The sequence below is a fragment of the Drosophila gunungcola genome, unplaced genomic scaffold (genome assembly GCF_025200985.1).
Source record: "Drosophila gunungcola strain Sukarami unplaced genomic scaffold, Dgunungcola_SK_2 000125F, whole genome shotgun sequence".
Taxonomy (NCBI): domain Eukaryota; kingdom Metazoa; phylum Arthropoda; class Insecta; order Diptera; family Drosophilidae; genus Drosophila; species Drosophila gunungcola.
This window is the reverse complement of record NW_026453286.1, coordinates 125,160-151,302: the sequence shown is the minus strand read 5'-3', so window position 1 is coordinate 151,302 and position 26,143 is coordinate 125,160. Positions and strand designations below refer to the sequence as shown.

At 36.5% G+C, this 26,143-nt stretch overlaps 1 protein-coding gene across 6 annotated transcripts in view; it reads left to right on the top strand.

Annotated features, from left to right (window-relative positions):
* The first annotated feature begins 16,952 nt into the window (after positions 1 to 16,952).
* The window catches only part of LOC128265449 (neurotrimin), a 35,516-nt gene continuing 26,325 nt past the window's right edge, over positions 16,953 to 26,143 (top strand). For 4 of the 6 annotated variants that reach the window (XM_053001462.1, XM_053001460.1, XM_053001457.1 and 1 more), the window contains exon 1: positions 16,954 to 17,240. The gene's annotated coding sequence lies outside the window, so the exon portion shown is untranslated. Of the gene's footprint in view, positions 17,241 to 26,143 lie in introns of all 6 variants that reach the window. The other 2 variants (XM_053001461.1, XM_053001459.1) reach the window with 1 other exon arrangement.

The window sequence follows — 26,143 nt, the reverse complement described above, 5'->3', positions numbered from 1 at the left end:
GCATTTTTGGGCCCTGTGAAAATGGGAGAGTGGAAAGTGAAAATCGGCCAACAAGTTATCCAATCCGGGCGAGAATAAAAACCGCAACACCAACAATGGCAACAATAGGACAACAGACCAACATCGGGTTAGCCAGGAGGCCCTGGAGGCCCAGGATAACCTGCTTCGTTCATCGACCCACTGGACTTCGCTTTTAATTCCGAAAATAACGCCAAACGGTGCCGCAAAATGTGAGTTATTAAAATTGTGGACTATTTGTTTGCATTTTGCATATCCGTTTGCCGTGTACCCCCCCTGAAATGCCATTTTTTCTTCGCCCATTTTTTATTGTTATTTGCAGTTGCCTTTTTTTTTTTTTTTTTTTTTTTTACAATATGCATTGCAGGTCGAAGGGGCGGATGAGCACAAGTCGTCCCAGTTTTTGATCCTTTTTTTTCTGTCGGCATGCGGTGAGCCTAAATATGTTTTATGTTCTTGTTCGAATGCCAAACGCTGCAGTGGAAATAAAGTCGAACGGTGACTACGTGACCCCAGAACACAGATCCCATCACAAGAATGGGACACCAAAAAAATTCTCCTCTCGAATTATGTTCTGACAAAAAATTCAAGCTACATGGCTGAACTATTCAAACCTGAATAGCAAATGAAATAAAGCAAAATTATATCCCAAAACTTCATAAGAAACGATTGAAAAATTATAAGGAAAATCGTCATAACTTATTTTTTTGACATTATCTCAAAAGATAATGTTTAACAAACTTATAAAAAAAGTTTTTCAATTTTTAAAAAATTATACTACGACTTCATACAGCTGCTATGAATATTAGTTTATACAATAATTTGAATAAGCTTCTGAGAAAACCACAACAGAAAAATTAAAGTAAAGGCAAATAATCGGCTGTAGCAAATAAGACGTTTTTTCAATCCGGATTTTCTATTTTCTATTCAAGTAATGCAAAAACATTTATAAAAACCAATTTTTTTTTTTACATGCAAAGCTAAATAAATACAAATTACAACATACTGCCAATTAAGGTAAATATATTTAGCAAAATCAAATTTAATTTTAACTGTTTTAAATTAAGCAACATAAATTATGCTTTTGTAAATAAAGTAGTCCATAACAAAAAAGTATTAAAAAAAATGTTATCAATTTATAGTTTGAAAATAAGAATCTTTATCGAATAACTAAGAAAGGAGATATACAATTAGGGCCACTTCGATGAGTGGTGATGAAAGCTTAATAGAGTGCCAGAACCGATGGATGCCGAAGCCATCGCATTGTCACAGTGATTACTCTCCATTCACGGACCGCTGCACTGCAACAAAAAAGGCACAATAGCGTGTGGGGAATGCAACAATTTTTATTTGCTCCCGCTTGGCCATGTCGTTCAAACGTTTTCGTTGACATCCCGTCAACGTGGCTGTCTGGATTTTGGTGTTTGGCCTGTGGCTGACTTCTAATGGCAGCACACACACACACACACACATGTCCTTCTGGTCGTGCCGCTGTGTTTGTCTTTGTGTGTGTTTGTGTGTCCGAGCATTCATTATTGCTCTCTCCATTTTCCTCTTCGTCCCTGTATGCATCTGTATTTGTATCTGTATTTGTAGCTCTGGCTCTGGCTCTAACTGTATCTGTATCTGTATCTGTGTCTGTATCTTCCCCTTGCACTATGGGGAATAATTCCACTTTACGTATATTAATTAATAGCTCAAGAAAAAAATAAGATACTTTTATATTGTACTTTTTTTCAACAAGTAATCCAAGATTGGACGTCCAATTTTAGGATTGTTGCTGCCATTTGATTATACACAAGATAATCTAGTTGTGCTTATAAACAAATTTGAATGCCTTTTTTCAAAATTTTGTTTGTTTGCAACATTTTTTCCATTTTGCATTTAAATTTTGGGAAAAAAAAGATGTTAACACAAAAAAAAAAACAATTTATATATTATGAAAAGCTGACTTAATAGGCGAAAAATGGAAACATTCCCCATAGTGCACTGGTTCCTCCAGCTCGGTTTTATTTCTGCTGCTGCATTGTGGCACTTATTAAAAATTTTCTGGTATTTTTTCTTGGTTTTTGTTACAGCAGGAACCTTGGGGCCTTTGTCTGTCCACCGAAACCGCCCACATTGGGGGTGGTGGCGCGGCTAGAGGAGCGGAATCTTCTTTTGTTTATTTATCTTTTCGCTCGGTTTCAAATAACAAATCCTTTTGGCTTTACACATATTATGCGGTGGCAGCCCTGTAACAGCAGCCCACTGTCATTGTGCAACGTGCAGGCTGCAGCCGTTGCAGTTGACTCCACTTTTGTCAAACGTATTGTTTTAAGCTGCCCCCGGATCCTTACCCTGGGTTGGTGGAAGAAGCAAGCCGATCCCTATTCGTTCTGCTGCCGGTTTTTCTTCTGGCATCGCCGCTTTCCCCCCGTGGTTTCCACTGCGTGTTTCTTTTCCTTTCAGACCTTCTTTTTATATTGTTGCCACAGATTGTCATAGATACAGATACTAACGGGTTCCTTCTTTTCCTTTTTCCCCTTTTTTTGTGTGCCTCAGCCTCTGCCCCCCTTTAGATACATTTTATTGTTTTTGCTGTGCCGCTTCTTCATCAATCTTGGTCGCTTTTTATGCTGTCCCTCCAGTGGCGTAGGTAGAGGGGGTGGTTAAGCGGGTAGGCAGATTTCTATTGTCATTGTCGCGTTTGCCTCGCCTCTAACAACAATCTAGCATTCATTGTTGTTGTCTTACTGCATAAATGTCAGCATCAGGCCATTGTCTCAGTCTGCACGTCTGTTGTATTCGAAACTCATTATAACAACTTCATCATCATGATTATCATCAACGGTATGCATATGCATGCATTCAGAAACCATATTATCTCTTAAAGAATTTGCCTTTCTTTTTGTATTTTAGTGCATTCAGATTCGCCTAAGCTCACTGAGATCACCAAGGTCGGAACGGCCCAAATGTTGGGCAGCACTCCGATACAAAATGGTTAACGAACCAAAGAGAGCCGACTTTTTCAGCACAATGACTTAGATTATAAAAAAAAGTTGTTGTGTATTCATAGCCGTTACTCGTAGTGTAAAAGGGTGCATTGTAATCGTTGAAAAGTATGTTACAGGTAGAAGGATACACTTCCGACTTAATAAAGTTATATACTCTTGATCCGGATCAATAACCGATTCCATCTAGCCATGTCCGTCTGTCTGTCAGTTTGATATAGTCGTCCGACTTAAGCCCTAATTCTTAGTTAAGGGGGGTATTATTGTCATAAATAATATGGGGAAAAAAATTAGATAACAGAATTGTTATAATTTTCTTTCAGGGGAAACCCGATTGTTCCTATGGAAGCTACATGGCATAATATCAGAAAAAAATATTAAAAATCATGAAGGTAAGTATTTTCAATATAATAATCACAATTCTTCCCTTTTCTCCATTTTTTTCGTTGGCTCGACTTGTGTAGCTTGCAAGCCGATTTGCAACCGTCTCCTTATCGAGGAACTGCGGTCACACTGGCTACAAGTGTGCATTCTAAGCGGCTTTAGTCACATTTCCTTCTTGGGAGACTTTTCATGCTGCCCACCCGGAGGGCTGTGCCGGTGGTTCCCCGCTCTGGGCGATGGCCAAACGGGGAGTGCAGCAGGAGGCGGGGGAAGGAAAGGCTTATGCCTGTCAAACTGTTGCACCTTAAATTGTGGCTTTCGTTCTCGGTTCTCAGCTCTTGGGTCCCAGGGTCTCTGGGCTCGGCTCTTATCGCGTCGCCAGTCTGCGCTTCACGCTCCAGAAGCGAAACCGGATGTGACATCCTTTTAAAGTCGGAAGTACTTATGCTTAAGCGTGCGTCGACCAGCGACGACGTCGTCGCCAACCTCCTGTCCTTCAGTTCTTCGGTTCTCAGTCCCTCAGTCCTTTGGACCTCCTGTCCTCCAATCCTCCTGCTCTGCCGCCAGTCAGGTTGGCACAGCGAACTCCTCGCAACTCAGCCCAACTCCCGCCGCCTCACCCACATCCCCCCGGTGGTCTCATCGGCTGTCTTGCGTCATTTTGTGCTACTTAAAAATTGTTGGCAACATCAAAAACGCCACCAGTTGTCCTCGTCGTCCTCCTCCGAGTTTCCATTTGCTCCTTGTCCCCGCTTCTCCCACAATTTGGACGAGGGCCTGACCAATATGATGCCTTCTTGTCGCGAATACATAATACGGACAAAGGAAGTGTGCTGAAGCGCTGACGTCACATTTACTGGCTATGAAGAGGAGGTTAAAGAATTGTTAAGTGATCGACTGTCTACTTCTGGGCTTATTAAATGGGACACGATCAAGATGGTGGTAAAAATTTAATAGCTAATCACTTTTGGAAAGGAAAATTCATTGTACAAATGAATGAAGTATTATTTAAGAGGAGAATTGTAAAAAAAAGTGTATTGAATAAGTTAATAAAGCAACATAAAAATAATATCAAAATTATATTAAAAAGAAAAGTTGTATTTAGGAGGAGAAGGTCAAAACATTTTTAAAGGAATATATGGTGATTTAATACAAATAGTTATGTTAATGCCTATAAATTTCATGCTGAAAACGCACCATCCCAAAACAACAACAAAAAAACCGATAACAAATTTAGAAATTAATACTTTAACTATGGTCAACAAAAATGCTTTTTGCCGAGAGAACTGAAACTATTTTTTGGCCACTAACAAGTACTCTATATACGAGTATACCCTCAGGTACCCATTCCAGGTAGACCGTAACGCCAACACTCTTACCCAAATCGCTTTACACCCGTCATTCGAACAGCATTCGGCGCTGTCTTTACGGTTGTTTAAGTGCCGTGCTCCCCAGCCGGAATGGAATGCCCGGTCCTGTTTAGTTTAGTTCGGTTCGGTTCGGTTCGACTCAACTGAGCTCGAGTGGTCGTGGTCCAAGGATTCCCGATTCCTGATTCCTGCGGCCGGATTCCGGACGAACGGAGCCGGGTGCTCAGTATTTATTGGGAATAGACACGCGAGTGCTGCATATTTTATAAGCGCTAATGTCGGACGCGATGGAAACCCCCGGAGTTTTTCGGGGCTCTCGTTACAAATTGTAATAAACCTGCACATCCGCTGCCATTAAGTGACTTCTAATCAACTTTATGGCATCATTTTTTCAGCAGCCAGGTGAGAGCCCAGGTGTTAATGATTCAATAACATTTGCCTTTGATAGCCGCTGGCGGGTGCGAGACAACCACCGACATTAATGTGGTTACTTTCTCTTTTTTGCAGTGGGTGAGAAGACCGGCTGGGTACGAGGGGGAATGGTCAATTGTTGCGTGACTTTCAATTTGTAAAACATTTTCGCCCTTAATGGGAATAGTCGGTCGACGGGTGGGTGGTGTGCCTAATGTATGCCATGATTTTTGCCTTTAAACCTAATCAATTTGCCTGTCTGGTGACATGGCCACCGACCGGAAGCTGAAGTTCACCCGCTTTGGGGCTCCAAGTCCGATTCCCGAGCATTAAAAGCAGTCATTAACTTTTAAATGAAGCAACGGAAACAAGATAAGCACGTGAGGCGACTGGCGACCCCGCGACCCCCGCCCACTGCCACGCCCATTACGTCGCCGCAATCAAATGACCCATAATTATTCAATAAGAAATAATAAAGTGTGGGGCAGTGGAAGTCACAGGGAAAAGGGGCCACATATTTCCATTGATGGACAGGCCATGGCTCAAAGGATGCAAAGGGGGGAGGGGGAAAAGGGGCTTAGAGGACACACTGAAACAAAAATAGTATAAAATTGCATTTTATATATAAATTTATATTTATTTTTAGCTTGTAAACATTAATTTCTACATGTTAAACGTAATTTTAAACATGTTCAACATTATATATTTTACTGCTTTTATTATGTTTTTGTTACAAATGGTTTTAAAACCAATTTCAGCACTGAAGGTATTTTTTTATTCCTATTTAGTAAAATGATTACGAACATATACGTTTAACGCTTCATAGTTTTTAACGATAATGACCCTAATCTTATTAAAACTATTACCAGCAATAACAATCATGTTGGTTTGAAGGGATTATCTTGAGTGTTGAAAAGAAAAGTGTGTGTGGGTAGCACCACTATATCACATACAATTATTAAATCATTTTTATTTAACTGTTTTATTTCCAGTGCAGCCGCTAGTATTTTTTGACGTTGACCCAGACCAAATGATTGTTGCGTGACTGGCATGTTTTTTTCAATGAAAATTCCTTAATTTGCCAGGCCATAAGGCTCCGGCAAACGCCCCCTGAACTCTGACCCCTGACCCCTGACCCCTGACCGCCCCAACGCCCTGCGGCAATGTTGTCGCTGTTAAGTAGTTACATTTTGTAGCGATTTGCCCGACAACACCAATAAAGCATCAAAAACCAAAGCGCAAGGGAAGATACGGAAAAAACGGAGGGCGGACAAGGGCCAAGTTTGTTGATTCCCAAACATCAAATTATCGCCGGGAAAGACGTAACCTCTGCCACTTACATTGTCTGTTAAAGGAGAATGCCAGTGCCGCGAAAAAGTGAGTACTTGAGGAGTAGTACTCAGTCTCCGTTGAATACTCGTACCCCACGAATGCCGGAACTGTCTGGTGATGGTGCTTTACTTTGAAGCATTGAAACGTTGGCGATTTTAAAATGTACTCCTTAAATAGACTCTTTTGAAAGGTACCTCAGTCTGCTTTCAAACTTTTTCCTTTGATTTACTTCTTTAAGTTTTGTATTTTAATTTGTGTTTACGACCTTAGAAGCAGATGCTCTTTGCATAATTTTGAAACTGGTCTAACTTTTTCCAATGATAGAAAAAAAAACCTAAAGAAATCAATAAGTTTTTACCGAGTACGGCAATTTATAAAATTTTAACATTTCATACGCAAATTGTGTGGTTCTATAAATTTTAAGCAAAAATACATGTTTACAAATAAATTTGCACCCTATACTACCCATCCACATTCGGTTTAGATAAATAAATTTTGTTTTGGTGCAAAAACAGATTTTTAAAAATCAATTTTTTGAAGAAATGAATTTTATGACCAATTTTTGCATTTTTGATAAGGGTGGGGGTCATCATTTTTTTGAAAATTTGAAAATATGAAATAAAATTTAACTGGGAACGCTATTCGATTGGGAATTTAATGAAGAATTCACCGAGGTATGACATTCAATATTGTTACCATTACTTCTCAGGGTTTTGATATAAAAACTGAATTTTAAAGTTTTTTTTTGGGGTTTTGGAAACTTGTCAAAAAAACAAAATCCTAAAGAGTCCTTTCCTTGTAACTAGGCCAAAATTAGACGTAAAGCCATAAGAGTGACTGTTTTGTAAAGCTGGCGACCTATACTACCCATCCACATTCGGTTTAGATAAATAAATTTTGTTTTGGTGCAAAAACAGATTTTTAAAAATCAATTTTTTGAAGAAATGAATTTTATGACCAATTTTTGCATTTTTGATAAGGGTGGGGGTCATCATTTTTTTGAAAATTTGAAAATATGAAATAAAATTTAACTGGGAACGCTATTCGATTGGGAATTTAATGAAGAATTCACCGAGGTATGACATTCAATATTGTTACCATTACTTCTCAGGGTTTTGATATAAAAACTGAATTTTAAAGTTTTTTTTTGGGGTTTTGGAAACTTGTCAAAAAAACAAAATCCTAAAGAGTCCTTTCCTTGTAACTAGGCCAAAATTAGACGTAAAGCCATAAGAGTGACTGTTTTGTAAAGCTGGCGACCTATACTACCCATCCACATTTGGTTTAGATAAATAAATGTTGTTTTGGTGCAAAAACAGATTTTTAAAAATCAATTTTTTGAAGAAATTAATTTTATGACCAATTTTTGCATTTTTGATAAGGGTGGGGGTCATCATTTTTTTGAAAATTTGAAAATATGAAAAAAATTTTAACTGGGAACGCCGTTCGATTGGGAATTCAATGACGAATTCACCGAGGTATGACATTCCATCTTGTGACCATTACTTCTCAGGGTTTTGATATAAAAACTGAATTTTAAAGTTTTTTTTGGGGTTTTGGAGACTTGTCGAAAAAACAAAATCCTAAAGAGTCCTTTCCTTGTAACTAGGCCAAAATTAGACGTAAAACCATAAGAGTGACTGTTTTGTAAAGCTGGCGACCTATACTACCCATCCACATTCGGTTTAGATAAATAAATTTTGTTTTGGTGCAAAAACAGATTTTTAAAAATCAATTTTTTGAAGAAATTAATTTTATGACCAATTTTTGCATTTTTGATAAGGGTGGGGGTCATCATTTTTTTGAAAATTTGAAAATATGAAAAAAATTTTAACTGGGAACGCCGTTAGATTGGGAATTCAATGACGAATTCACCGAGGTATGACATTCCATCTTGTGACCATTACTTCTCAGGGTTTTGATATAAAAACTTAATTTTAAAGTTTTTTTTTGGGGTTTTGGAAACTTGTCAAAAAAACAAAATCCTAAAGAGTCCTTTTGTTGTAAATCGGCCAAAACTAGACGTAAAGCCATAAGAGTGAATGTTTTGTAAAGCTGGCGACCTATACTACCCATCCACATTCGGTTTAGATAAATAAATTTTGTTTTGGTGCAAAAACAGATTTTTAAAAATCAATTTTTTGAAGAAATTAATTTTATGACCAATTTTTGCATTTTTGATAAGGGTGGGGGTCATCATTTTTTTGAAAATTTGAAAATATGAAAAAAATTTTAACTGGGAACGCCGTTAGATTGGGAATTCAATGACGAATTCACCGAGGTATGACATTCCATCTTGTGACCATTACTTCTCAGGGTTTTGATATAAAAACTTAATTTTAAAGTTTTTTTTTGGGGTTTTGGAAACTTGTCAAAAAAACAAAATCCTAAAGAGTCCTTTTGTTGTAAATCGGCCAAAACTAGACGTAAAGCCATAAGAGTGAATGTTTTGTAAAGCTGGCGACCTATACTACCCATCCACATTCGGTTTAGATAAATAAATTTTGTTTTGGTGCAAAAACAGATTTTTAAAAATCAATTTTTTGAAGAAATTAATTTTATGACCAATTTTTGCATTTTTGATAAGGGTGGGGGTCATCATTTTTTTGAAAATTTGAAAATATGAACAAAATTTTAACTGGGAACGCCATTCGATTGGGAATTTAATGGCGAATTCACCGAGGTATGACATTCCATCTTGTGGCCATTACTTCTCAGGGTTTTGATATAATAACTGAATTTTAAAGTTTTTTTTATGGTTTTGGAGACTTGTCAAAACACCAAAATCCTAAAGAGTGCTTTTGTAGTAACTTGGCCAAAATTAGACGTATAGCCATATGAGTGAATGTTTTGTAAAACTGGCGACCTATACTACCCATCCACATTCGGTTTAGATAAATAAATTTTGTTTTGGTGCAAAAACAGATTTTTAAAAATCAATTTTTTGAAGAAATTAATTTTATGACCAATTTTTGCATTTTTGATAAGGGTGGGGGTCATCATTTTTTTGAAAATTTGAAAAAAATTTTAACTGGGAACGCCATTCGATTAAGAATTTAATGACGAAATTCACCGAGGTATGACATTCCATCTTGTGGCCATTACTTCTCAGGGTTTTGATATAAAAACTGAATTTTAAAGTTTTTTTTATGGTTTTGGAGACTTGTCAAAACACCAAAATCCAAAAGAGTGCTTTTGTAGTAACTTGGCCAAAATTAGACGTACAGCCATATGAGTGACTGTTTTGTAAAGCTGGCGACCTATACTACCCATCCACATTCGGTTTAGATAAATACATTTTGTTTTGGTGCAAAAACAGATTTTTAAAAATCAATTTTTTGAAGAAATTAATTTTATGACCAATTTTTGCATTTTTGATAAGGGTGGGGGTCATCATTTTTTTGAAAATTTGAAAATATGAAAAAAAATTTTAACTGGGAACGCCATTCGATTAAGAATTTAATGACGAAATTCACCGAGGTATGACATTCCATCTTGTGGCCATTACTTCTCAGGGTTTTGATATAATAACTGAATTTTAAAGTTTTTTTTTATGGTTTTGGAGACTTGTCAAAACACCAAAATCCTAAAGAGTGCTTTTGTAGTAACTTGGCCAAAATTAGACGTACAGCCATATGAGTGACTGTTTTGTAAAGCTGGCGACCTATACTACCCATCCACATTCGGTTTAGATAAATAAATTTTGTTTTGGTGCAAAAACAGATTTTTAAAAATCAATTTTTTGAAGAAATTCATTTTATGACCAATTTTTGCATTTTTGATAAGGGTGGGGGTCATCATTTTTTTGAAAATTTGAAAATATGAAAAAAATTTTAACTGGGAACGCCGTTCGATTGGGAATTCAATGACGAATTCACCGAGGTATGACGTTCCATCTTGTGACCATTACTTCTCAGGGTTTTGATATAAAAACTGAATTTTAAAGTTTTTTTTTGGGGTTTTGGAAACTTGTCAAAAAAACAAAATCCTAAACAGTCCTTTTGTTGTAAATCGGCCAAAACTAGACGTAAAGCCATAAGAGTGAATGTTTTGTAAAGCTGGCGACCTATACTACCCATCCACATTCGGTTTAGATAAATAAATGTTGTTTTGGTGCAAAAACAGAATTTTTAATATCAATTTTTTGAAGAAATGAATTTTATGACCAATTTTTGCATTTTTGATAAGGGTGGGGGTCATCATTTTTTTGAAAATTTGAAAATATGAAATAAAATTTAACTGGGAACGCCATTCGATTGGGAATTTAATGACGAATTCACCGAGGTATGACATTCCATCTTGTGGCCATTACTTCTCAGGGTTTTGATATAAAAACTGAATTTTAAAGTTTTTTTTATGGTTTTGGAGACTTGTCAAAACACCAAAATCCAAAAGAGTGCTTTTGTAGTAACTTGGCCAAAATTAGACGTACAGCCATATGAGTGACTGTTTTGTAAAGCTGGCGACCTATACTACCCATCCACATTCGGTTTAGATAAATAAATGTTGTTTTGGTGCAAAAACAGAATTTTTAATATCAATTTTTTGAAGAAATGAATTTTATGACCAATTTTTGCATTTTTGATAAGGGTGGGGGTCATCATTTTTTTGAAAATTTGAAAATATGAAATAAAATTTAACTGGGAACGCCATTCGATTGGGAATTTAATGACGAATTCACCGAGGTATAACATTCAATCTTGTGACCATTACTTCTCAGGGTTTTGATATAAAAACTGAATTTTAAAGTTTTTTTTTGGGGTTTTGGAGACTTGTCAAAAAAACAAAATCCTAAAGAGTGCTTTTGTAGTAACTTGGCCAAAATTAGACGTACAGCCATATGAGTGACTGTTTTGTAAAGCTGGCGACCTATACTACCCATCCACATTCGGTTTAGATAAATACATTTTGTTTTGGTGCAAAAACAGATTTTTAAAAATCAATTTTTTGAAGAAATTAATTTTATGACCAATTTTTGCATTTTTGATAAGGGTGGGGGTCATCATTTTTTTGAAAATTTGAAAATATGAAAAAAAATTTTAACTGGGAACGCCATTCGATTAAGAATTTAATGACGAAATTCACCGAGGTATGACATTCCATCTTGTGGCCATTACTTCTCAGGGTTTTGATATAATAACTGAATTTTAAAGTTTTTTTTTATGGTTTTGGAGACTTGTCAAAACACCAAAATCCTAAAGAGTGCTTTTGTAGTAACTTGGCCAAAATTAGACGTACAGCCATATGAGTGACTGTTTTGTAAAGCTGGCGACCTATACTACCCATCCACATTCGGTTTAGATAAATAAATTTTGTTTTGGTGCAAAAACAGATTTTTAAAAATCAATTTTTTGAAGAAATTCATTTTATGACCAATTTTTGCATTTTTGATAAGGGTGGGGGTCATCATTTTTTTGAAAATTTGAAAATATGAAAAAAATTTTAACTGGGAACGCCGTTCGATTGGGAATTCAATGACGAATTCACCGAGGTATGACGTTCCATCTTGTGACCATTACTTCTCAGGGTTTTGATATAAAAACTGAATTTTAAAGTTTTTTTTTGGGGTTTTGGAAACTTGTCAAAAAAACAAAATCCTAAACAGTCCTTTTGTTGTAAATCGGCCAAAACTAGACGTAAAGCCATAAGAGTGAATGTTTTGTAAAGCTGGCGACCTATACTACCCATCCACATTCGGTTTAGATAAATAAATGTTGTTTTGGTGCAAAAACAGAATTTTTAATATCAATTTTTTGAAGAAATGAATTTTATGACCAATTTTTGCATTTTTGATAAGGGTGGGGGTCATCATTTTTTTGAAAATTTGAAAATATGAAAAAAATTTTAACTGGGAACGCCAGTTCGATTGGGAATTCAATGACGAATTCACCGAGGTATGACGTTCCATCTTGTGACCATTACTTCTCAGGGTTTTGATATAAAAACTGAATTTTAAAGTTTTTTTTATGGGTTTTGGAGACTTGTCAAAACACCAAAATCCAAAAGAGTGCTTTTGTAGTAACTTGGCCAAAATTAGACGTACAGCCATATGAGTGACTGTTTTGTAAAGCTGGCGACCTATACTACCCATCCACATTCGGTTTAGATAAATAAATGTTGTTTTGGTGCAAAAACAGAATTTTTAATATCAATTTTTTGAAGAAATGAATTTTATGACCAATTTTTGCATTTTTGATAAGGGTGGGGGTCATCATTTTTTTGAAAATTTGAAAATATGAAATAAAATTTAACTGGGAACGCCATTCGATTGGGAATTTAATGACGAATTCACCGAGGTATAACATTCAATCTTGTGACCATTACTTCTCAGGGTTTTGATATAAAAACTGAATTTTAAAGTTTTTTTTTGGGGTTTTGGAGACTTGTCAAAAAAACAAAATCCTAAAGAGTGCTTTTGTAGTAACTTGGCCAAAATTAGACGTAAAGCCATAAGAGTGACTGTTTTGTAAAGCTGGCGACCTATACTACCCATCCACATTCGGTTTAGATAAATAAATGTTGTTTTGGTGCAAAAACAGATTTTTAAAAATCAATTTTTTGAAGAAATGAATTTTATGACCAATTTTTGCATTTTTGATAAGGGTGGGGGTCATCATTTTTTTGAAAATTTGAAAATATGAAATAAAATTTAACTGGGAACGCCATTCGATTGGGAATTTAATGACGAATTCACCGAGGTATAACATTCAATCTTGTGACCATTACTTCTCAGGGTTTTGATATAAAAACTGAATTTTAAAGTTTTTTTTTGGGGTTTTGGAGACTTGTCAAAAAAACAAAATCCTAAAGAGTGCTTTTGTAGTAACTTGGCCAAAATTAGACGTATAGCCCTAAGAGTGACTGTTTTGTAAAGCTGGCGACCTATACTACCCATCCACATTCGGTTTAGATAAATAAATGTTGTTTTGGTGCAAAAACAGATTTTTAAAAATCAATTTTTTGAAGAAATGAATTTTATGACCAATTTTTGCATTTTTGATAAGGGTGGGGGTCATCATTTTTTTGAAAATTTGAAAATATGAAACAAATTTTAACTGGGAACGCCATTCGATTATGAATTTAATGACGAATTCACCGATGTATGACATTCCATCTTGTGAGCATTACTTCTCAGAGTTTTGATATAAAAACTGAATTTTAAAGTTTTTTGTTTATGGTTTTGGAGACTTGTCAAAAAACAAAATCCTAGACAGTCCTTTTGTTGTAAATTGGCCACAATTAGACGTATAGCCAAAAGAGTGACTGTTTTGTAAAGCTGGCGACCTATACTACCCATCCACATTCAGTTTAGATAAATAAATTTTGTTTTGAAAAAATTTAATTTGGACCAATTTTTGCATTACTGCAAAGGGATCCTGAAGAGGAAATGTTGGACCATTAGGATCATGCTCCGAAAAGCACGGTAATTTTTCCACCACCTCTTTCTTAACAGATAGTTATATTCTACATGCTCGACATCCCAAAACCCACACACCTTTTTGCCGACACGGGCCGGGCCAAGGGTCTCCGGAGTCCACTAATTATGTAATGTGCTGTCATCTGTTTCAAATGCGAGATGTTTATTGTTTTTGCCAGGATGCATTGTGGATTTGGGGAAACAGGAACCCAAGGCATTGTTATGCAAAAGATCCGACACACAATCACAATGCGGCCGGGTCCTTTGGGGGCCTTCGACAAGTATTTAGTGTCACATCATTAAAATCGACAAACAACTTTTGTCAAACAACAATTCAGCAGAAACTACGCTCCATTCGCCCAGCCCATTCCATCCCATACCATCGCATCCCATCCATTCAAACTACGAGTGGAAATCTACAAAATTAATGAGTCATCGTAAAAGTTAACAACTTGCACAAAATTGTTTATCTAAAGTGCTAAGCTCCTCCGTTGGCAACTCTATAAATTGATGTCCTCGATTGGATTGGTCTGCCAAAGGGTCCCTCCGCCAAAAAGGAAATGGGGTTGGAACACGCAGACGTAATCACTTTTTAAGTGTTAGACAATTTATGATACATGAAAATGTTTTTCCTGCTTAGCACACACACCTTTTGCACCAGGCGTGGGTTGACAGTAAGACTCAAAGATTACTTTGGGCTCGACTTTCGTCCTGCTCAAAGGGTTTTCCCAGTGTCTCCAGCTCCTTTCATATACCTATATTTGCATAAATCGGAGTTGAGCGCGTGACTTCTCTTTTGGGATCCCCAGACTTTCAAGCATAAACTGTGTTTAATTTATAAATTCTGAAGTTATTCGAATAAATTAAAAAAACCAAATTGCTTCATTTAGCCAAACATAAGGTGTTGTCTCAGAAATCATAAGGGTTTGAAATAACCTCAAAAGGTGTTGAAATGTATGCACCAAAACGAATAAACATTTTATTTCACCATAAGTCCAAGGAACGTCTTGACTTAACACGTTCTTATTGCATACTTGTACACCATTTATGATTAGTATCAAAATCCCATTGATTTCTATGACCCATCAATTAAATTGAGTCTGAATCCTGCTTGAGGCAAAATCACCTTTTGTGCGCCGTGACCGAAGTGATTTTTTAGTTCGTCTAACCTGCCAATGGGGATAAAACCCCTTTCACGCACCCATCTCTTATGAAATTCTTCTCGTGTGTTGTCAGCGCAATAAACACCTCAAAGTTGATGACATTTCATTAAGATCAAGGTGCGGGCCGCGGGACGAACTGGGGGCGTGCCAAATGAATTTACTTATGAAGCATGAAAGTGGGTTTCTTTGGTTACTTTCGGGTAGACCCCCGTTTCACCCCAGACATTGATGAGAATTTTCGTGTTCATTTGGTGAAAAGGTTTGTCGACGTCTCCGCCGCCGTCGACGCATTGAATTTCATTAAAACAAGCGCAAAAGTGCTTTTACCCAGCCTTTGCCTGGCCCACCCCAATGTTTCCCACACATGCGAGGACGACTTATGATAGGCAGGAGATTCTGCAAGGACTCTCGCTCTCATCGCGAGCTGCCTGACTAAGTGTTGCCGCCTTTTTGCCTTTATTGGTCTCCTTGATTTGCCTAAGTGATGTGTGGGTGGAAAAGCAGAACGGCGGAAAAGGGGAAAGGGAAAAGGGGTGGCAGGGGCAGAGGGGAGAGGACAGAGGACAGGTCCTTAAGCACCTGGTAAGTGAATTTTCCGGAACGAAGGAGAACGCTGACAAAGTGACTTTGATTGCAAAAGCCGCAGTTATTAAAGTTGTTTAACGTTCCTTTGCCGCTTGCACTCTTAATTATATTTCGGAATAATTATATTCCGAACATAAAGGACACCTCAGCTGATCAAAGAAAGGGAAACTAGTCTCCTGTTATCTAGAAAAAGTATTTTACGGGATGAGTTTAATCACTTAATAATTAAGACCGGACAAAAGCCGGGATCAGTATGTTTTTTTATTTTCCACAACATAAAGCATATTTATACTCCCACGCTAAAGGCAGAAAGCACCAAATATGAACAAAATTTTAAAACCTTATAAGCTCTTTGAACATTAAGAGTTGAGAGTAAAATCTAACTTAAAGCGAACTTCGGCAAATTGATGTTTACACCTCCCATATCATTGCAGTCTTATACATTTTTTATAAGTCAATATGCATACTAACTTAAACAGATCCTTACTATATAAAATCAGTGTATCTCAAGAAACTTATTTATATGTCATACTTGAGTTTTAATATCTCCAAAGCTGGTTGACCAAAAAAATTAATGCAAGGTACAAAAAAAAATTACTTTAAATTGAAATGCTTAATTATTTTGTAGTAAAAATATATCCGGACTAAAATTATGACAAGCTCTGCAACGGCAAAGTAACGATAAATTACAAAAAATTGCAAATTAAAACTTGCCAAACCCAAAACTCAATACATATAATATATATACATATGTATATATATATCTTTAATCCATTGACTATTGGTTTTGTTTCGTATTTACTTGCAAACAAAAGTTAAAGAATACTATTAAGCTTATCAATCAGACAAGACTACAAAATTGGTAAAGGCATTAAAATAAATTATTTTGTACTTATTAAATTCTAACTGCAGCCTTATTTGCTTCAGCACGAGACATTTTAAACATATATTTTGATAATTAAATTTGAGAATTATTGTAAGCTTATTATTATTCACATCCCTGCACTTCAGGTGCGGCCAATTTATTAGCTTCAGAATGTTGCTGGCAACATGTTGCCGAAGGACACTGATACTGATACTTTCGTCTGCCTGCGAAGTAGCAGCCACACGAGTTTTGCCCTGCACGCATCGGCCGATTTCGGCTGACTTCGGAACTGCTTGGGCTCGGGATGACGGGAAACGGGACTCCGTAGCGCCAGGACATCGGGAAATCGGGACTCCAGTGCTGCCGAAGGACGAGTACGTTGCGCTAGGTCGGCCCAATGCGAAACGCGCTTGGCGCGACAGGTTCAGTGCTCGGGCAACTTCCTAGCGCGTCGGTTTAGTTCAGTCCAGTGGATCCCCAACACCAGAAGGACTCAGTTTCGACTTGGCAATTCTGAAATTTCGACAAGTGTTTTTCGAGCGGCGCGAAACAACAACAAGTGATATAATTACTCTAGCTGAATGTCTGAGAAAGAGTTTTTTTTGAAAAGTGTTGTTTGATTATTTTCCAAGTTTTTTTTTCGAGTGTTGGCCAGTGCATTGGACCGATTTCATCTCGCTCCTGTTTTTTTTTTCAAAAAAGGTAATTTCAAAAACTTAAATTCAACAGTTTTACGCGGGAAATGTTATCTAAGTTGTGTATGCAGTCGATTGTTTAATCCTTTATTCCATTACGCGTTGATCGCTGTCTTCAATCATTTTACTCACTTTTGTTCACTCAGTTGTCAATTACATTATCGGTATGGTAACATTCTCATTCTTGTCACAGGCATTCAAACAATCGAGTTGTTTCTTGGAATTGGTTGATTGGTTCTTCATGAGTGAATGCCTATTCAGTTTATTGCATTTCTGTGAAGTTCCTGTTCACTTACATTTATCTTCTTTGTTGTGATTTGTGCATCTCTAGTCATTCGTTCTGATACCTTTAGCCTTTGATTGTTGCGATTTCTTTGTCCGTTTACTTACTGTTTCCAGTGCATTAAATTACTTCACATTTCATGCATATTTTTTGACAGCAATATGTTTGTAGTGAGCCTAGATATATTTTCCATACATTAACCAAAATGTGACCGAGTGGTGTTCGCTAATAACTGTTTACCCATTTCTGGCTAATTCAATAAGGAGTACAGTCTTAGCTCAATCGATAGTAATAAGTTTTATAAAACTTCGTCGTAAATAGTTACTTAAAGGGCATTTTAGCTTAATTAAAGAGATACTGTCGAAAGATTTGAAAATAACAACTTTACTTGACCTTTGTAGATATATTATATGTGTATTAATGAAGTGGAGCTGATATAGAATATAATAAAAAAAAGATTCTTAGATACTAACTTTTACGTTTTTTTTTTGTAATTACAAAGCATAAAAGGCAGTAACAATGCATAATAGAGGTAGCTCATTAGATATGAACTAAACGTTTCCACGCGGTACCGCCGCAAAGCACTACTTTGAAAAAAAACACACTTACAATTTTCAGTTACCTTTTTCCCAAACACTTTTAAAATTTGTTGAATTAGAAAATTTGTAAAGAGAAAGTGTTCATTGACCTTTTAAACACAATATACATATATGGCAATAATTATTATAACGTCGGGAATAAAAAATAAAATAAGTATAAATAACATTTATTTGAAAATTAGTGCATGTTTACCTCAATTGATTTACTTTCACCAAGTTGGATGTTACTAATTTTCGGATTTTGTATGTCTAAGTATCTTAATCTTTAAGTTACTTTACCAGACTAAAGCCACTCAAAAGCTTATCAGATATCAGTAGTTGTTGAAAATAAATCGATGATGTTATTTTAACATTTTTTAGGCGGCACTGTAATACATTGTAAAAAAACAAGCAAACTGAACAACTTTGCTTAGCCACTTTTTATGTAATTTAAAATCATCACCACCGGTATTTTTCAGTTCTTTGCTTAGATTTAACAAGGTAAAAGGTACTTAAAAGTTCGCCCAGAAATACGTTTGGATCGTTTTTGAAAAAGAATATTCAGTAAAGTCTATTAGAATATAATTTTACAATTTTCTTAAGCAATTTGGAATTTTCAAAAAGATTTTTATATTTAAACATATATTTTATTTCCTTGCTAAACTATCTTAAATCGAGGTTCCTGATATTTTATTTTTTCCATTTCTTTATGTTTTGATTTTTTTTACCAACTTCAACCGAACTAAACTTTTAACTTAAACAATCTAACGCTTATCCTTCGCCAGCCCCCACCGTTTTGGCACATTCTTGAGGTACATTTTCTCGGGGGCTCCTGGGATCCTTTGGCCATCGAACAAAAGGCGCCAAAATGAGACTGCAGCGTCCAGCTACCGGCTCAAGTTTTTAGTTGCCGTGATTTATGTTTCATTAATATTAAAAGTGATTTATTAGCCATGAAATTTGCGTGCCCAACTTGGCCGGTGGTCCTTATTCGGCCAGGTGGAGTGCTGGCTGCATACGCGATTGTTCAATTACAGGTGGGATGGGGGTAAAGTGTCCTGTTCGGCTGCAGGCTCCATTATCCTTAAGCGCGGGCCCGTCCGCTCATTATCCCGCCGTCCTGAACTTAAGCTAAACTGCTGCACAACGAGATTAAAATTGTAAATGACAGCCAGACTGACAGGACAAGGGAGGAGCATCTGCTCGTCCTTTAATGTACCGCCCTGCAGTGCCTCTTTCCCTGTCCCTGCCCCTTTGCCTGGCCATTGCTGTCGCATTTTGTCGTGTTTTTAATGAAAATTAATTAATTAAATAACGTTTTTAATCATTCGCCTCGCCTTGCACACCAATTGTCTTCTTTTGTGAGGGAGTTTTCGTGTGAGGATGCATTTTATATTAAATATAACGAGTGTACAATGTATTCAGTGGCGCACAAAAAGGAAAAGTGGCAAATGGAAGGGCTTCCCGCGGCAAACAAAAATCTGGACATTTTTGGGAAAGGATCTACCTCACTGTAATGCACAGAAAAAAAAAATATAAATTAAGTTATCGATGGGCTCCCCTAAATAAACATTTATTGAGGTGGTTTTTAATTTGTATACCAACGGTTTTAATATGATTAAAATCGGAAGACTATATCATATAGCTTCCATAGAAACAATCGGAATATTAAAAAAAAATAAGTTAAAAAAAATGCATTTCTCTAGTTTTTTTTTCTATTTCTATTTTTTTTTGTTACTCATTTTGACATATATATGGTTTAATAATAAAAAATTACGCTTTAATTAAATTGAAATCGGAAAACAGTATCATTTAGCGGAATAGGAACAATCAAGATTTGGGGTGAAAACCATCAAAGCTTCTATGGGTTTTAATGTAATTCGAAATTTAGGTGTTTTAAAGATTTTTATTAATTTTTGCAAAAGCTGCAAGGGTATAAAAACTTCGGCTTGCTGAAGCTTGCTTCATTTCTAGTTTTAATTAATGTCTTTTGGTTTATGTCTAGGAAATATATTCTATTTCTTGTTTCAAAGATTTTCTAAACAATTGTAAGGCAGCATACTATTTTGAGGATTTTTCTAAAATAAGTTTTTTGAGAAAAAACGGAAGTTTTTACAGCACAGCTTTCATTGTTAAACCAAAAAAAAATATTTATATTTAAGACAAAATACCTAAAGCGATAATAAAGGACGTTTCAGACTTGGTTGGCGGAAGATTTCCCTATTTATTTATCGTGAAAATACCCCCCAAAATGCCTTAACGTTTTGGCACTCTACACTTCAATTAGCATCAATTTGAAACTTGACTCCAACTCCGACTCCATTCATTTCAAATTGGTTAACCGGAATCATGGCAAGTAGTTTTCGGCTCCTTGACAACTAATAAAGGGGGTCTGCGCCTTTAATTTTCTATGTGTATCTGGTGAAATTTATTTTTTATTACGCGTATTTCGCTTTGAGCATTAAATTGGTATGATAATGTTGTGAATGATTTTTTCAGGTTTCGTTGGCAGCAATTTTCCGATTTGAATTACATTAAAATCGTAACTCTGAACTATCAATTTATTACTAATTCCAAATAAATTAAACATAATCTGAGAAATAGAAAAGTTAAATTTAAAAAAAAAAATTTTGTTTTTTAATTTCCGATTCTTCTAATGGAAGCTATATGACATAGTCGTCCGATTTTAATGAAATTTAAACCGTAATTCTGAAATATATAACCATTGCTACATCTCGAAGAACTTAAAAAAAAAAAAATATAAAAAGCAAAGTTATAAAACAACATTTGGGAAAGTTTCATGCAGATATCTGATGCTGAACAACAATATATACACTTAATAGGGCCGCAGATGTCTCTTTCACTGCGTTGCAAACTTCTGACTGAAATGCGAATTTACCCCGAAACGAGGGACCTCGAACAGAATTTCCAAAATTTCTGTCGGTATTTATTTGGAAATAGGATATGACCGAGCGATCCCAGTGACAGTTGATGACTGATGACGTAAGCATCGAAGTGCAGGTGTGAAAATATATTTCAGGAAAGAAGGGGTGTCCATGTAACCTGCAATTAGTTCGTTATGTAAGAAGCAGGCTTAAAAACCAAATCAACAATAAGCGCTGAAACGGGCTTGCGAGAATTTTTGTTTTGGTTTCCACAGTAATTATGAGGAGGAGCAGCAACAATAGACATGGCCAACAACAAAGGACAACAACAACGGTTGCCGGCCAGGAAATAATAAACGAAATAATAAACCCAGTTCCGCTGCCCAATTTTCGCAGAAGCATGTTATAAATAAAACCACTTCCTCTTCTTTTTTTCCTGTTGCGGACAAGCCGCGGGGAATGGCCCTTGTAATGCAAAATGTCAGTATATAAATCAGGCTATTGAACCCTAAGATTGATCGAGACCCCAGTCAAGATTTATAGTTGAACGAAATAAAAGCTTCTTAAAGCAGCTTGTTCTTCCGTTTTATTTGTTTTGGCTAATAAACGACGTGTCACAGCGAAGCGGAAATATACACAATTAAAAACGCATCAGTGGCGAAAAGGTTACACATGTATGGGGTGGAGAACGGGCAGCAAAGGGTTAAGAACGGGGCTCTGATGGCCAACAAAGCAAAACCACAAGCAAGCAGGACTTGCACATTAACAAAGGGCAAACAACAGCGGTACCAGCAACACAATAAAAGAATTATTTCCATACATAAAAAGAAAATTGCACAAACAATTGAGAGGAAATGCCGGAGCGCAATTGTTGCAGTTGCTTTAAGTGAAAAAATAATGCTACTGCAACAAGCCCGGGAAACGGAAAAGCTTTTCCCAAGCGCACCACGCTGCGTATGCGTAATGCAGTTGAAAGGCGAACACGGAGTAAAGATTACATAGAAAAGCGAGGGCAATTTGACAACAGAAATTAGCCAGCAAGACAGCAGGTAAGTGGCGACGGAAGGGGAGTGGTAAGCACCAAGCAAAGGGCAAAAACTTCCTCGGGAATAAAAGAAAATTTCTATCTGTAGCAGAATAATTGGAAGGATCAACTGTGCACATAAAATAGAAGGAAATAATGATAGAAAAAACCTAAGAAAAAGCCGTCATAGCAAAGGAAAAAAAATATTATTGAAAATGTTAATATCTGTCCATTTATAAATTAAGAAAAACACTTTTCGAAGTATATAAATTCATACCTGTACAATATAATTTTTACAACATTTTAAATAGATCTTCTTAAAGAGATATAGAAATGTCTAAGATTTATTACTATACAGAGATTTGTGATGGACGCAAAATAATGGTCTTTAAATCAAAAATCGTAAAAAAAATGTGTAGCAATAGTTTTTTAAAATAAATAAGCAATGACAGTTAATGAAACCTTAAAAATCATTAGTTTAAATTTAAACTAATATAAAACTATGATATGTACGTTGATATCTTCTGACAATTCAATTTTGAACCTGAGTTCCAAAAAACTGAACTTAGCTTATATGCAGGGCTAAACTTTAAGGATAACCTAACAAATAGCAAAACAATCGAACTTTCACCTGTCATGTATGAGTTTTCCTCTGTTTTCCACGATTTTACCACCCAGTTCAGCTATTTTCCGATAGCCTTGCACACCGTTTTCCCCTTTTCGCATGTGAAGCGGCAATAAGTGAGTTGGGCAGATCATTTACAAAACATTTGCATCGAGGCAAAGGCAAATAAAGAATGGAGTACTGAGCCACCAAGCCACTTGAATTTTGATTAGACTCGTTCGCCAAAAATGTCGACACAAATATTCATTTAAATATCAACAATAAAAGCTGAAACAAGCAGCGAACAACTTAATGTATGGCATCAGTCGCATATTGAGTCTATATATAATACGAACGTATGCGTGGATGGTTTACATGCATGTGTTTCCATGGAATTTTCGGCTTTGATTGAAGTACCTTTTTCAACTATGGCCTTTAAGTCGAATTGAGCTTAAAGCCTCTTGGCATATGATATAAGCCCGCTGGCTGCTATGGCTGTCCCAAGTTATTTCACACTTTCAGGGCTCAGCTAAGCTTTGGCCACAATTAAAGCCGATTAAATCGAAAATAATATTGCAGGCTACTGGCTCTACTGGCTAAAAAAAAGACAAAGGATAATTGAAATGTTGATTAACTAAGCGGCAATGAAAGGAATTTCGCTTTGACCGATTTGCACAGTCGCACTCAAATCAATTGGCCATTTCCATTTGCTTTCGGCAAACAACAAAAGGGGTCCAACAATCCCGCAGCGGTGTTTATAAATAATATGGAGTAAATTCTACAGGCAATTGCAAGTTCATTGCTTTCGTTGCTATCCTGTTGTTGTTGTTGTTATTTTTGTTGTTGTTGTTGGCCGGCACTGCCAACTGGCCACGAAATTTAATTAAAACGATTTTCCATCGGCAAACAAACTGCGGTGTGGTGCAAAAGCGAAGTTCTTCCCCATTTCCCGGGCCATTTTTGTCGCGCGGTGCTCGCTTTGTCATTAATTTAAAAATTTGTCTGAACCCTTTTCAACTGACAAAATGGGGACATGCTCGGATACGCCCCTGTCCCGCCCATGCCGTCTCAAAGCACACACTAAAAAAAAAAAACAAAAAATTTCAACACAACCTTATTTATACAAATTTTAACAATCGCACACCGAATGATTTTCAAATATGTAGAGCCAGTGCATGTATTTTTTTTTACAAGAATCAAAATTACGTATTATACAAAATATACGTATTATAATTGAAGATAACACAATAACTTTTTCCAAATCTATATGATCTGCCCTGCATTTCTCACAGTGCAAACGTAAACATACATGCTTTTGTTTGAGGTTTTCCACCCACTCGCTCTCCATTTCAGGTATCCCTTGCCAATAGTCGTTCTCTTTCTAAAACATGAAAAAGGATGTGTCCTTGCGACGTTGACTCATTGCATCGAACACCCACCATACCACCCAGCCACTCACACACAAAATGCTGCTATCCACATAGCAACAAGTCAGCGAGTCATGTTTTGCTTGCCATTTGTAGAGTTGACCTCACCCCCTTCCCCTCTATTGAATGGGATTCAGCTATTTGTAGCATTTAATACACATCCGCTTGCCCCAAGTGGTTGCCCCAGTTGACCCCATGCCGGCCCCTGGCCCAATGCACCCCTTCTGGTCCTGACACTTGTCACTTGGTCGCACCACAGCCCAATCCCATGCCCAGACCCGTTCCCATGCTAGTATATACTGGTATTCGGGGTTGGGCCACCTCCTTTGTTGCTGCTGATGCTGCTGATCCTGCCGCTGGCATCTCCCAGTTGATGGACTTGAAGTCGACACACAAAATGGTAGCAAATCGTTGCAATCACAGCCTGTCACCACGAAAACGCATCCTCATTGCAGTAAATGCAGTTTTCCATTGCTTTACACGCATCACTTCTCTCTATTTTGGTTCGCTAAATTCTCTTTATATTTATCAACTTTTTTTAAATTTTTTCGAATAGCTTTGTATTTTTTTGAAGGGACTTGCCGGGATATATAAATAAACAAAGGTCTTACTTTTAATTTGTTATCCATTGACTAGCATTCAAACCTATAACAGACAAAATTTTACTGCGTTTAAGTGGTTAAATCATATTGTCAACATTGCTTTGTATAAAAAATATACAACTAGAATTTTATACAATTTTAAAGTTGAGTTATTTAAAATAAAACCTTTGTTCAGTAGAAAAGGAATTTTATTTGTATTTTGTACCAAGAAGAACTTATACCCTGTTTTTGGTCACAAATGTAAATGGCTGCGGTATGCTCCAAGAGAAATGTATCATTGTTGGGAAACATTTTAGTTGTAAAAAGAGGGGTAATAATAACATAAATTAAAAATAATAACAATAATTGTGCTCTGATACTGCCTCCTCAGAAGCGCAATGGCTTGCCCTGAGAAGTAGGCAATGTTTCAATGGCTAAGTTCACAATGTCCACAAATAACTCGTTCGCCCCCGAAAGCAGGCAACAGATTTCTGCATGTCAACGGGCTAAAGAGAAAACACAGTCAGACAAAAGACAACCGCAGGATGACAGACGTGTGTGTGTGTGTGTGTGATTGTGCGAGACAGGTGGATAGCCAGTCAATGAACCACACCCCATTTGGTGTCCAGACGACAGTTAATTTCCTATTTGATATTTGCTGTTAATCTAATAAATTTGCACGTTGACTAAATCGACAGGCGAGCGACTGAATTGAAAGGCAGCAGACAGGACATATGTGAAGAGGTGTTGGGCACACACACACACACACTAACACATCAATGGCAAGGGAAAGGACTTCGCTAACTGGCAGCAGTGCAGCTACCTGCGCAGCCATTGTTGTGGTTCTGCTTAATCTCGGAATTAATCTCATTTAGCCTATAAACTGCACTGACCAGAGCCACGAAAGCAACTCTCCAAGGATCTCCCTTGTAATCCTTTTGTCACAGTTCATGACTTGGCAGCTTTTCGAAGCTCCATCTGCTCCATCTGCTCCATCCGTTCCATCCGCTCTATCCACTCCGGCGGAAGCCGAAAATGGGCAAAAGCTAAGCGAAGTGTGCTGCTCATAAATTCACTTTCCTGCGGACCAGTGTTAGACTTACTGATTGCCATTCACGTACCGAATTAAGGAATTGCGAAATGTATTGAAACTGTTCATTAATTAAAACAATATTTTCAGTTAAAATTATAGCAAACGATGTTTTGCAAGAATATCTAGATTTAATAGATTTAAAATAGAAAAAATCGCTATTAAATATCGCTACTTACATAACATATATAAGCTTAGAAAACTATTTATGTTAACACCAAAACAGAAAAAAAATTCTATATTCTAGAAAATAAAAAACGATTTAAGTCATCACTTTGTTAAATTTAAGTTAACATGTTTATTTCAACCTTATTTATATTTAATACACTTTAGGCAAATTTCTTAAGTTGAAGCTTGGAGTGTTGCAGATCCTTTCATTATTTATTTTACAGGCAAACAACAACTTAAATCAAAACAAAGCTACCTTGGACTACCCCT